Source organism: Cupressus sempervirens, chromosome 10 (assembly GCF_028749045.1).
Source record: "Cupressus sempervirens isolate cs-2001-9-10 chromosome 10, ASM2874904v1, whole genome shotgun sequence".
Classification (NCBI taxonomy): domain Eukaryota; kingdom Viridiplantae; phylum Streptophyta; class Pinopsida; order Cupressales; family Cupressaceae; genus Cupressus; species Cupressus sempervirens.
Window position 1 is genome coordinate 651077659 of NC_143127.1, and position 13138 is coordinate 651090796.

The following is a 13138-nucleotide window of genomic DNA, read 5'->3' on the forward strand; positions in this document are numbered from 1 at the left end:
AACCATAAATTTAGTATCATCCAAGATACAATAGCCTTTTTTAATGACCATTAGATGATCATAAATCAACGGTATAAATCCTATTTCAGGCTAAAAAGTTAAAGTACAACAAGTTTCAGAGAAAGTTTATGAAATAATGACACTTGTCCACATTATAATTTATTTCGAGCCAAAGATTAGAAGGATAAAAGCTCCTTAGAAAGTCTCTAGAATAGAGACACTTGTCAAATCTATCTACTTTACATATAACCCAACTTAAATTTTTACCATAGATTGGCGAATGTGACCATCAAGACATGCCTCAAAAATTGTGGGTGATAATATTCAAGTTACCATGTGGAAAGATTAGGTTCCATTGGCGATGTCATCATCAAAATAAAAATGATTATGTATCTCAAAATAAAAATGATTATGTATCATTCTTAGCTATTGGTCTAAGCATGGGACCTAATTTTCATAAATTGCGAGCGGCGTTGCCACCCCAAAAGTATAATTTTTTTTGCCAATTTCAGGGTCCCTGATGAGTGAGATTCACGATTTGGTGAATATTTGCCACTAAAGTAAACCCTTGTTTTCATTGAACATAGATGTGGAAGAGTCGAAGTCAATATCTCCTCCTTTACGGGTATGCTATACATAGACTGCATTAAAGCTTTGTTGATTGAGAGGAGGATGGATTGATTAGGAAACAAACTTTTCTTTGTTTCTAGGTCGTATCTCTCGATACATTCCCTTACAAGCTCTAGTGCTTGTATTGCCATCGAAAAACCATCTGCTTCTATCAATCCCCTTTCTTTTAGATTTTGAGTGACCGAGTGAATTAGTTGAGAGTTCAGTCTTCTATGTAGATCACCCAAATCATAAAATTTTGAATGATGTATCTATTAAATCCTTCGATTCACTTTCCAGGCCTATTAACTTATCATAACCTGCAACTCTGATTGCCATTTGCTATGATTGCACAAGATGTAGTTCTTGATAAATAGTCATTTTAAAATACTTGGGGAAACAAATTTTAGGCAATTATGAAGAAATAGGTATAGGAATCCAATCATTGGCGCCATATGAACAAAAATAAATTTAGCCAATGATTATAACAACAATATTTGCATTAAATTTCATAACCAATGGCTATTTAAACTTTATGTTTTCTTGCATATAAAAGCTCATAGCCCCAGAAGCCTTTTCACTTTACTTAAAGTAAAGTCTTATTTCTAAACTTAGTCATTTACCAAAATAAGTGCTTTAGTTTCACAGAAAGTGCCTTGTTTCCCTTTAGAATTTAGAATACAAATATATTTGATGACTTAACATATGTGGGAGAGAGAGAGAAACTCAACTTTTTTGTAAGCCCAATTTCCTTTGATTTGGAATCGCAGCGTGGGGAATGATCCTTCAATAAATTACACACTTCATTCTTTCACTTTCCTCCCTAAGTGTTTAACACTTGCTTTCCTTTATGTTGGGGTCACATCTTCACTAGTGACTTTTTCGAAAGTATCTTTTGAGCATTTTCGAAGAATTTTCACACTGTAAAGTGACTTGACTTTCTATTTTCAAAGCCTTTGGAGAAGTGGCCTTTTTCATTACCTGGTGATGGAAAACCCCTCTCTAAGAAACATTTTCTGGAATGAAGAAAACTCAACAACACTTAACCCTTTAATCTTGATTTGATGGCTATAAGGTTAGATCTTGAGCATGCACCATTGATTATGAGCTCAAAATAGTTCATTTAACATCATGCTCACATCGTTTGTACATAAAGACTTGGATTTAGACATAAGACATATTATCTTCAGAGGCTGGACAAAATACCTTCGCTTCCATTAGTAAGCAACTAGAAACCCTTAGACCCACTTTTTCGCATAAAAGTAAAATTTACCTCTGCAACTTGAATGGAATTCTTCCTAGCTTTGATTTGCAGCTTCATGGGTCCCTCCATTATGATATAATCATGTACAGAGCTTGCTAATCATTATCACGGCTTCACTCTTCAAGAACGCACTTGATGAAGCTCACCAAATGGGAAAACCAACTCGATTGCTCAGGATCAGTAAGAACTGGAATGCTAGGGCAAGATAGCAGATATTGAAGCATGAAAAACTTACTTCTCATCGAGAAGAATCCCAAACACATCCCAACCACAACTAAATCACCTAGACCTTGAACACATTAGGAAAACAAAAAACCCGCATGGAAAAATAGGTAAAGGCAATGCAAATGAGATCCAAAAAACATAGAAAGTGAGATACTCGAGAATGATGAGAATTAAGTAACCTAAAGGATACTTAGACATCCACTTTAGAAAAAAACTCATTGAATACCAATCACTCAAACTTGACAAGGGAAGAACTGAGATTTGGCAACACAAATGAAGCACCGAAACTTCTTGAAAGGTCACCCATCCTAGTAATACTTTAGCTCAAGTGTTCTTAACTACAAAGTTTTATCAATGGTTAAGCCCCCTTTTCTTCCAAATCCATTTATAAAACCTTCAACAAGTATTGTGCCTTATGGATCATTCATTATAAATCCCCTTAAGCTAATCAATTAATAAGTAGAAGATATTTACACAAGTTAAATTGTGATATTGAGCTATCAAGATTTAATTGTGTAGGTTTTGAATCAAATTCATTGACCTGTGTTTCATGAGTAGTGGTTCATAAGAACCCATCTCTCATGAGAATGAATGGAATGATTAGCACTTATTGCATCTAGCTAATTCTTATAGAGGTGAAGCACCAAGACTTCCTGGGAGGTTACCCATCCATCACCCATCGCAATACTACTCTAGCTCAAGTGTGCTTAATTATGAATTTGAAGATGAAAAAGATACTTTGAGAAGACAAACTTAGTGATTAAATGAAAAACAAAGGAAATTAGACACAAAGTCATTTATTAGGGGTTGAGAACTAAGGATGCCAAGGTAATATAGAAGACACAAGTACAAAGACATGTGGTTGGGATAATCACAACACCAAGTGAAATTGCTAAAGTTTGTTACTTTAACAAAACTAAAGCACCCAATGAATGTCTCAAATCTGTATTCTTTTAAAAATTTCATAGATCTTTTACAAGAACAATGCATACAAAGGTGTATAATTATACAAAAATACAAGAGCGAAAACCCATACACAAATTTCTCAAAGCAATTATAAATAAGAACAAACATAGTTGTGAAAGAAACAAAAAAAAACCCTCAAAGTTCATTTTTGACACAAATAGATGAAATCCCAAAGCAAACCACTTTTCTTAACTTCATCTAATATATTTTGATTTGTCCATGTGCTCTTACATAAGTAGATAGACTATATTGTAGTGCCTGCCCCTAGTCTACATTTTCGAGCTACATTTCTGATATCATTGCCAAACTCTTTTAGGCCAATTTATGTTTGATGATTAGTATTATTATTTTATAGATTATCAGAGGTTGTTTTACACTCACTTTATTATATGATGAGATTACTTGGTACTCTATATTTCATGCATGTATGATGATTATTCAATGGTTTCAGTTATCGATGATGATTAGTTAGATGGTTTATTATTCCATGTGCTTCTTATGGATACTTACCCCATACTACATGTGTATGGTGTGCGTGTTGTTTTATTTATGTATGGTGTTTCTGATGTGGTTAAGGAAGGGAGTCGTAGTCACCTGCTAGTCGGGATCTACATGATGCACCACTTCCTGCCATTGTCTGTTTAGCTTAGAATATTGTGTTTGTACATGCGTGGATTTTTATGCAGGTTGTAGGTACCGGGTATCGACTTTCCTGAATTGTCAGGATGAGCATACCCTATCGCACCGTCTCAATGGTAAGAGAGGGGAGATAAACTCTTAAGTCCAATTCCTAAACCATTTAGCCAATTGTCCTAATTGATAATTAGGACAAGTATCTGAGTTAAGTACCCTCTGAATGCATCAAATGATGTAATTTCGGGATTATAACCTTTTTGTTTTGATTTAGTATATGCTTTTCTATGTAGAGTTTTCGTATGTTGTTATATGAGTCCTTGATGTGTTTTCTATTAATTAAGTCTAATTAAAAAGATTAATTAAAGATTTAATTTAATGGAGAATTAATATGATATCTTTAATATTTAATTAATTGAAAAATTAATTAAATAAAAGAATTAAATTTAAAGGTTAAAGTTCAAAGATAAATTTAGAACAGGATAATATTTATTTAATTTAATAATAATATATTTGGAGTTCATTTTTAAATAAATGCTAAATATTATTGTTATTTAAATTAATTAAATATGTTATCAATTAAGTTCTAAAATAAATTAAAAGTTGAAAGATATTAAATTATTAAGAATTCTAGATCGCATGATCTAAGCATGAATTTAAATATGAGAATTAAATTAAAAGATTAAATTATAGAAATTAATAATGTTATTTTAATTTCTTAAAAGTGCACATAAGATTAAAGTAATAAATTAATTTAAAATAGAAGTCAAGTGGAATATTAAATAAAGTTATTTAATAATTCAACTTAATGTGCATGAAAGTTGAATGCAAAATAAAAGAAAAGATAATAAAGGTTAATTTGGAGTTAACTGAGTTGTGCAAAGAGTCTTCTCGGGTAAACGCACAATTAGTGCCCCGATTTGAGGAGAAATTGCTTATCACAACTTTGGGGGTTCATTTTTGGGATATACGAAGTTGGACGAAAATTTTTGGGGAGACAACTTTTGGAAGCGATTTTCAGAAGGCGAATACCAAAGAAAGATTTTGGGAAGAAGGTTATTGAGAGGAGCGAATTCTCTTACAGTTCCTGGGGATTTCATAATAGCATCAGGATCAGGTAGGGTCTTGTGTTTTTTATTATCGATTAAATACGCAATTATCCTTTCCTGTCTTCTTCGTGTCTGGGGTTTGTAAATCTGAATTCTCTATGATGAATGTTTAAACATTACAATATTGGAATTTATCAGATACTTGTCTATAAACTTCTGTATACAAAATTTAAATGGGAAGGGTTGAATCTTAGACTGAAATTTTAAATTAAACGTTCGGATGATTGACTATATTTTCTATATCAATGTAGAGAAGGAAACAATTTTTCAATGCATATATTTATATATATATTAAAAGAAATTATTTTAATATATATATAGTTATAAATTTATATATATATATATATATATATATATATATATATATATATATTTATATTCAAACAAAATTAAATTTCAAAAAAAAAAAAGAGTTTGATTAAAAGCAGATTCGTTGTTTTTATTTAAAAAAAAGAAAAAAAGAAAAAAATAATATATATTAAAGTATTTAGTAGGGGGGAGGGAATCACCCCGTACCCACCCCCACTGTTGGCGGGCCGACAGTACCTGCATCGCAGGTACTGTGACGGCAGGCCTGCGGCAAAGCCGATGGGCTTTAAACGTTGGCTTAAAAAACTTTGTTAATTTCCTTTTTTTTTTTTTAATATATAATTTTAATTATTTAAAACAAATTTTATTATTATTTAAAATTTTTAATTAATAAAATTATAATATATTTTAAATTAATAATAATTTTATCTTTATTAATATTTAATAAATAAATATTAAATGCATTAAACATAGTTTGTAAATATTAATTTATTAATAATTTTGGTTTAAAATTAATAAATTAACAATTAATGAATAAATTAAGATAAGTAAGTAGAACAAACAATTATTGATTAATTTAATTAAAATTAGTTTAATTAAGTTAATTAATAATGAATATTATTTGACTAAATTATAGATTTGGATTATTGATTTAATGAAAGTTATTATAGAAATGGGTTAATCGTAAAGGGTAGTTGTGAAAACCTAGTTACTTGAATTCGACATTAAACTGAAACATAAACCTTACCTTAACTCAATAATATACTTTCAAATCCAATCTCTGAGACTTTGATGTTGTCTTTGTGCTTTGAATGTTATGGGGTTGGTTTAGCGTTGACCAGTTTAGGTTGTTACCAGAGGCTCGGGGTTGTGAATGTGATGTCATGATGATTTGGTCTCGATCTTTCTTAACCCAACCATGGTAATGTGATGAAGTGCTCTATGACATGATTGTGTTTACTGTTTGTTATTGCTTTCCAGTTTCCTTGAGTGAAGCTGAGATGTACGTATTTGAGATACTTGACTTAACCATTTTCGAGTCTCGATCAGTTATATTTGATAACCATTTTTGAGTCTCGATCAGTTATACTTGGATAGCTTTTCGGTCGCTTGAAAGGACTGAAGTGTTTGTTATGTTCTTGATGATGTCATGTGTTGACTTGACCATTTTGGAGTCTTCGATCAGTATTGTAATTTACTATTGGGATACTTTCTGGTTGCTCATTGGAGAACCATTGGATTTTGTGACTTATCATTGATGCCTTCAGTTGCTGATAGAGAACTGTCGTGATCATATGATTACTTATTGATATTATCTGTTGCTCATGAAGAACTGATGTAATTTTGTGGCTTATCTTTTATGATGTTTTTCAGTTGCTTGTATAGGACTGAGGTGGTTTTTTTTTAATGATTCTTTGATTTATGATTTCATGAGCCTAGGGTAGGTTATCTATGTGTAGAGTCGGGAAGTGGCTTGCAATGGGGGTCGGAGCCCTAAGAGGCTGCCTTGAGAAACCCATTGTAAGTCATTTTTAATAAGTGAAAACATTTACACTAAATGAGAGAAAATGAACCTAACAAGATAATTGTATGTTCTCTCCCATGTTTTGAGTGCTAGTACAGACTAGGATGGGGTAGAGAGAACGCTTGGTTACGACCTTGCATTCCATAGTACGCCTCGTCAGTACGAGAGGATACTAGTGGCCGCAAGATCAGTAGGGACCCGGGATTCCTAAGGGATTGCTCGGGTAACTTCTACATGACTTTTGCGATGACACTTTCCCGCTTGCATATTAGGTTTCCTACGTGTCTTGTGGTACCTCTGGGATTTAGATGTCGATCTTTTTAAGAACCCTTGAGTTAGCATACTTATAGGATTTCTTGGACTTAGAGAGTATTTATGATTATAGGTTTCGTTATCCTATTTGGGACTTCAGACTATCTCCTCAGCGTGGTGGGAGTGGACCATTTAGGTTCCACGCGGTTGGGTGGTAGTGCTTTTACTCTTACCATTGAGATCCGTTCCGTGGTCACCGTGGCTGGAGTTTTCGTGATTGGCATTTACCTTCACTATGTCCTTGGATTATTATGATGGATGGTTAGATTTTATGTTAGATGTTTTATCATTATGGATGTATGGACGTATCAAGTATGGTGAATAGTTTTGTATATATCTTTACTGTACTTTGTATCATGGATTCATGGAGGTTGATGTATTTCTATTTTTACATATGTATATTCTTTTAAGCCTTTCATACCCTGTGACTTGTACAGTGGATGATTGAGCATTCCGAATTAATTTGCCGAGAGGCATTCGGAACAAATGTATATTATGGACATGCGACTTTCTGATTATTCTTTCATATGTATTTGATAGTTGTTAGACTTAGATTTAATTAAATTTAAACGTGACTCAACGTCTTGGGATCTTTAAGAAATGTAACTTGCAATGTATGTTTGTCGATGATTACATGTTATTGCTTCCGCTACTATGTGTTTGATGTGTATGTTATACATTCTTACTTTAAAAAAAAAAAATGTTTAGCAAACTTAGTGAAACTTTAGGTTAATTCTTTTGGATCCCTTGGCGGGGCGTTACATATATTTGCAAATACCTCTATAATACTTTTGGTATACTTATATGGTAAGATGTTGTCCTCATTCAATTTGAAAATACATACTAATAATTAATTCTGATAATCTTACATCATGCAATTTGTCTTATTATTTTATGAACAAAAGTAGGTTCATTTATTGTAACAGATCCTAAAGTTTCACTCCTACGAATGATAGGATTCATGAAAATTTGATATGTAAATGACTGTAACGAATGCCTTCAAAAATACATTCAATAAATTGCATATAATTGGTTATTAGAAGGAATTGTACAAATTCAACTTGGACTAATAAGTGGTTGACGTAGATGTTGCAAGCATCTCTACAAGATTCTTGAATGCCTGCTTCCACAAAAGTCATAGCACAACTTCCTTAAATTTGCAATAGATTATAGAAGAAGACCGATAACCACATTATCCAAAATCCAAACACACGTAGTTTACAAGGCTTCTAAAAAGCTTAACAAATACTTTGGTAATTTGAAAATAACTTGGAAATTATGCAATCGTCCAATTCATGACTAGCGAAGGAATCTACTTACTTGCATCTTCCCCTGAACCAAGCTTTCCCAGATGGCCGGTAATTTTGAGTAAGAGGTTTGGGTCTTTGTAGCACTAAAAAATGTTAGAGTAATTAGATATTTCCTAATTAACTCTAGTTCACTTAAGCTAAACTTTAGGCATATAATAATTAATTCTTTTATTAATTATTATTATGCAACCTAGGTTAGACCTTTTTAGAGTTTTGATCTCCTTTATAAGGACAATCTCTCATTGTAAACATTAATTGAGAATTGAGAACTGAGATTAATTCATTGTTGATTATAGCAATATTCTTTTTTGCTTATCAAGAATGTCTCGTCTATGGATTTGTCAATTTCTGCCTCCATAGTATTTTGCTTCTCTCTTCTGTAACAGGTGTTTGCATGCAAGAGATTCTTGGGAGGGGTCTTCGTAGTGCTAAAAAATTGTTAGAGTAATTAAATATTTCCTAATTAACTCTAGTTCACTTAAGCTAAACTTTAGGCATATAATAATTAATTCTTTTATTAATTATTATTATGCAACCTAGGTTAGACCTTTTTAGGGTTTCAATCTCCTTTATAAGGATGATCTCTAATTGTAAACATTAATTGAAAATTGAGAACCAAGATTAATTCATTGTTGATTATAGCAATCTTCTTTTTTGCTCATCAAGAATGTCTCATATATGGATCTATCAATTTCTGCCTCCATAGTTTTTTGCTTCTTTCTTCTGTAATAGCTATTTGCATGCAGGTGATTCTTGGGAGCTATGGGGTTGATCTTTCATCAACTTCAACATGGTATCAAAGCTCTAGATCTTCATGCCCCTATTATGTTTGTAAGAGATTTGACATTGAAAATCAGTTATGAGTTTTCTCATTCAAAGGGTTTCAGTTTTTAGAAATATTTTTTTATTGGATCTAGGGGTCACTGATTTTTGAGGCACTTTGAGCAAAAATGGACATCATTGTTGAGCTCAAAGCCCTTGAAAATCCCCATTTCCATATAAAATATGTCTAGTTTGGATGCTATTAAAATCTAAGGCAATTTTTTTTTTGCACCTGGGCATGCAAATCAAGACAATGATTTATTGATTTTATTTATCAAAAATAATGCTTGAAAATTAAAGGGGGTGATTTTTTTTGTTTAGTTTTTTAAACAAAAATTGTGCAAGCCTTCTCCATGGACATTGCACATGTGAGATTTTGAAGCCTACGATTGGAAAAAGTGATTGGCTTTTTTGTTTGACCCTTGTATCTGTGCTCTTTTATTGAGGCCTTCTTTGTGTTTTGGGCGGATGAATGTGGCCCCACACCAATTTTTTTTATTGGAGGAAGCATTTAATTGGGTTTGCAGATCCTTTGACATGCCTTTTTTTTCCCTTCAATCCATTGGCATACACCCACCGGTTATGGCATGAGTGCATACACCCACCAAATATGGCATAAGTGTGTCTCCTTGTCCACTTTGGCCCCTGCATATGTTTATGTAGCTCCCTCTTTGATTATGCCCTGAGTCAGGACTCTGATTGCACCATATTCTAACACTGCATCATTTTATTGGTGAAACTCATATCCTTTTTGGTGAAATGCTCTAACCTTTTGATTGGACAATGGACATTTTTTGTGGCATGTCAATTGTCTCATCACCGTAGTCCTTGCTCCAACTGGCATTCTTCCTGCAGTCATTAGCGGTTTTGGGCATGGATCAATGATTTTTTAAAAGTTGGGATGTTGCATTTTGGGATAGACATCACTCCATAGGTTTTGGGATTAGGCAGGGGTCCCATGGGAGGGGCTTGGGCTCTATTTTTATGGAGTGGGTGGCTCCAAGATACTTTTTTAGGGGGGGCTAAAGGGTTAATTGGAATCTTTTCCTATAAAATAGGATCCCCAAATTTTTGACCCTCTCATTTTGAGAAGGTGAAGAAGGGGTGGGGTTGAATTTAGCCCCACCAGCTTAGGGAGGAATTATGCCATTTGTCAACAATCTACACTTCATTTTCCCACCAAAATGAATTCCCACCAAACAAATTTATGAATAATTTTTTTTTCAAAAAAAATTCATGAGACAAAAGCTTTCTTAAGTTTAGTAGCTATGTTTTTTTTTCAAGTAGATTCTTTTATAAACCCATAGGACCGCTTCCCTTTTTAAATATCCGTAAAAAATCTCAGTAGCACCCTCTCTATTTTTAAGGAAGCAGGTGCCCATGGGACCCTAGCCTTATCTCACATCTCCAAGCAGCTTCACACTATCCAATTTTGGCAATGTCGCATTTGTGCTTTCGATGGGGGGTTTATCGCATCCTTTATTTTTGAAGCTGTTGGAGAAAGAAGAGGAAGATTATGGCTTCAACTAGAGGGCGGATTTGATGGTTCCTTGCAATGTGGAGACTTTTGAAAATATTTTGTTTGTTATTCAAACCAGTAAATCAGGCTCTGGATAGTTTGATTTGGAGAGCTTTCTGAGCAATTATTATCTATGGATTTAGGTTTTTATTGTTGTATTTGGGTTAGTGGCATGTTTTTTGGCCTTCTTTGGTGGCATTCAATTTAATGAAGGTCATTGGCTACAACTGGCCCCCACATTGATGGCCCTTGTTCAACCAGTCAACCCCGCTGGTTGTCTTCCCTCTTCCCATTAACTGATGGTAACTGCATAATGGTTATGGGCCATTCCTTGGTCTTCCCACCATACCCTCTACACCAGAGGCCACATGAGCAAGTCACATGCTCATTCAACTCCTTGGTTCATGTGCCAGCTATGGTTTTTTCATGCCCTTGCTATGAATTTTTTTATTTTGAATGGGCTCACCTCTCTTAATGTATCCTTTTGGCTTAGGATTTGATTGGAAGATGAGAGAATATTAAGGCATGGAGTCTCTTGTCTAACCTCCTTCAAAGCAATTTTTTGGTGGTTTTGTCCTTCTCTATAGCAGAATTGATTGGTTGTGATGGTGATTTTTGGACCTTTCCGTCACCATTAGCACATATTATTGAAGAAGATTGCATTTTTCCTGCTTGAAACCCTTCATCATTGCCTTCAGCTATTCTTGTCTCCATGAGAAGTCAATGCCAAAAAGGATGTATCAACCCATGATTTGCAGCTACTTAGGTTTTTTAATCTTGTGCATTTGGAGGGGGCACTATGTGGTGTTGGTCCCATTCTCTCCATCTTTTTTGAAGAGACAATCAAACACCAAGTGACTTCTTTTTTTGCCACACTTTTTGTTTGGTGGTTTGGTCTATCCCCTTTGATCCTTGGTTTTTTCATTACTAGCATTTTTGCTAGCTTCGAAGGTGGTTTGGTGGTATTTACTCCTACTAGTAGTTTAACTCTTGGGCAGTTTCACTTTTCATGAATGGCAGTTTGTCGAATTTTGTTTCTTGAGATGTTTTTTGGCATCTTCAAATCTTTTTCCCAAATGTTCTCTTGACCATTGGTTTTTAACCTGGCACTGGTCCTTTGTCTAGCATTGCATTTTTGGCAATTGGATCTTTTTTCGATAGAGGTCATTTTTTGACTTTTTTTTGCCTTGACAGTTGTTTGACCATCAAATTTGGGCTCATCACTTGCTGACATTAGTGCCACATCAACATTGCATCACCACTTCCTGTCACCTCCTCGGCCTCTATTTGGACTGACCTTCACTTTTTTGCTCATATCTCGAGCATACAGACTCCATTTTTTGCAAACGAGATATCACCAGAAAGTTGGTTCTGAGCCCATCATAGTGGTATAGGTAGTTTTAAGTTTTGATGGTGTAGTGCCTACCCCTAGGTCAAATTTTTGTTATCATTGTCAAACTCTTTTAGGACTAGTTTTATGTTGATGATTATTAGTAACATTATTTTGAGATTATCAGATATTGTTTTAGATTTAGTTTATTATATGATGAGATTACTTGGTACTTTATAGTTCATGTATGCATGATGATTATTCAAGTGATTTCAGTTATTGATGATGATTAGATAGATGGTTTATTTTGTGTGTGTATGGATACTTACCCCATACTTGCATGTGTATGGTGTGCGTGTTTGTTTTCTTTCTGTATAGCATTTCTGATGTGGTTCGGAGTCGTAGTCACCTGCTAGTCGGGATCTACACGATGCACCACTTCTTGCCATTACATATTTAGCTTAGTATATATATTGTGCTTGTACATGTGTGGGTTTTATGCAAGTTGCAGGTACCGGGTATCGACTTCCCTAAATTGCTAGGATGAGCGTACCCTATCGCATTATCTCAATGGTAAGAGAGGGGAGATAAAATTCTCAAGTCCAAATTCCAACTCTTTAAGCCATTTGTCCTAATTGAAAATTAGGACAAGTATTTGAGTCGGGTACCCTTCGAATACGTCGGATGACGTAATTTGTGATATTAACCCTTTTGGTTTGATTTTGTATGAGTTTTGCTATGATGGGTTTTTGTATTTTACTTTATGAGTCTTTAGTGTATTTTCTATTAATTAAGCCTAATTAAAAGATTTAATTAATGGTTTAATTTAATGGAAAATTAATATGATATTTTAATATATATTTAATTTAATTAATTGGAAAATTAATTAAATAAAAGAATTAAATTTGGAGATGAAAGTTATAAGTTTAAATTTGGAACGTGATAATATTTATTAATTTAATAATAATATATTTAGAGCTTATTTTTATTTTATCAATTAAGTTTCAAAAATAAATTTAAAAGTAGAAAAGATATTAAAATTATTAAAAGATTCTAGATCAAATGATGCATTCATGTGATTAAAAATATTAAGATAAAACAAGTGGATTTAATAAAGTGAGTGCATGAGATTTAAAATTAATAAATTAATTTAAAAAGGAGTCAAATGAATATCAAATAAAGAAATTTAATAAATTAAGGTGTAT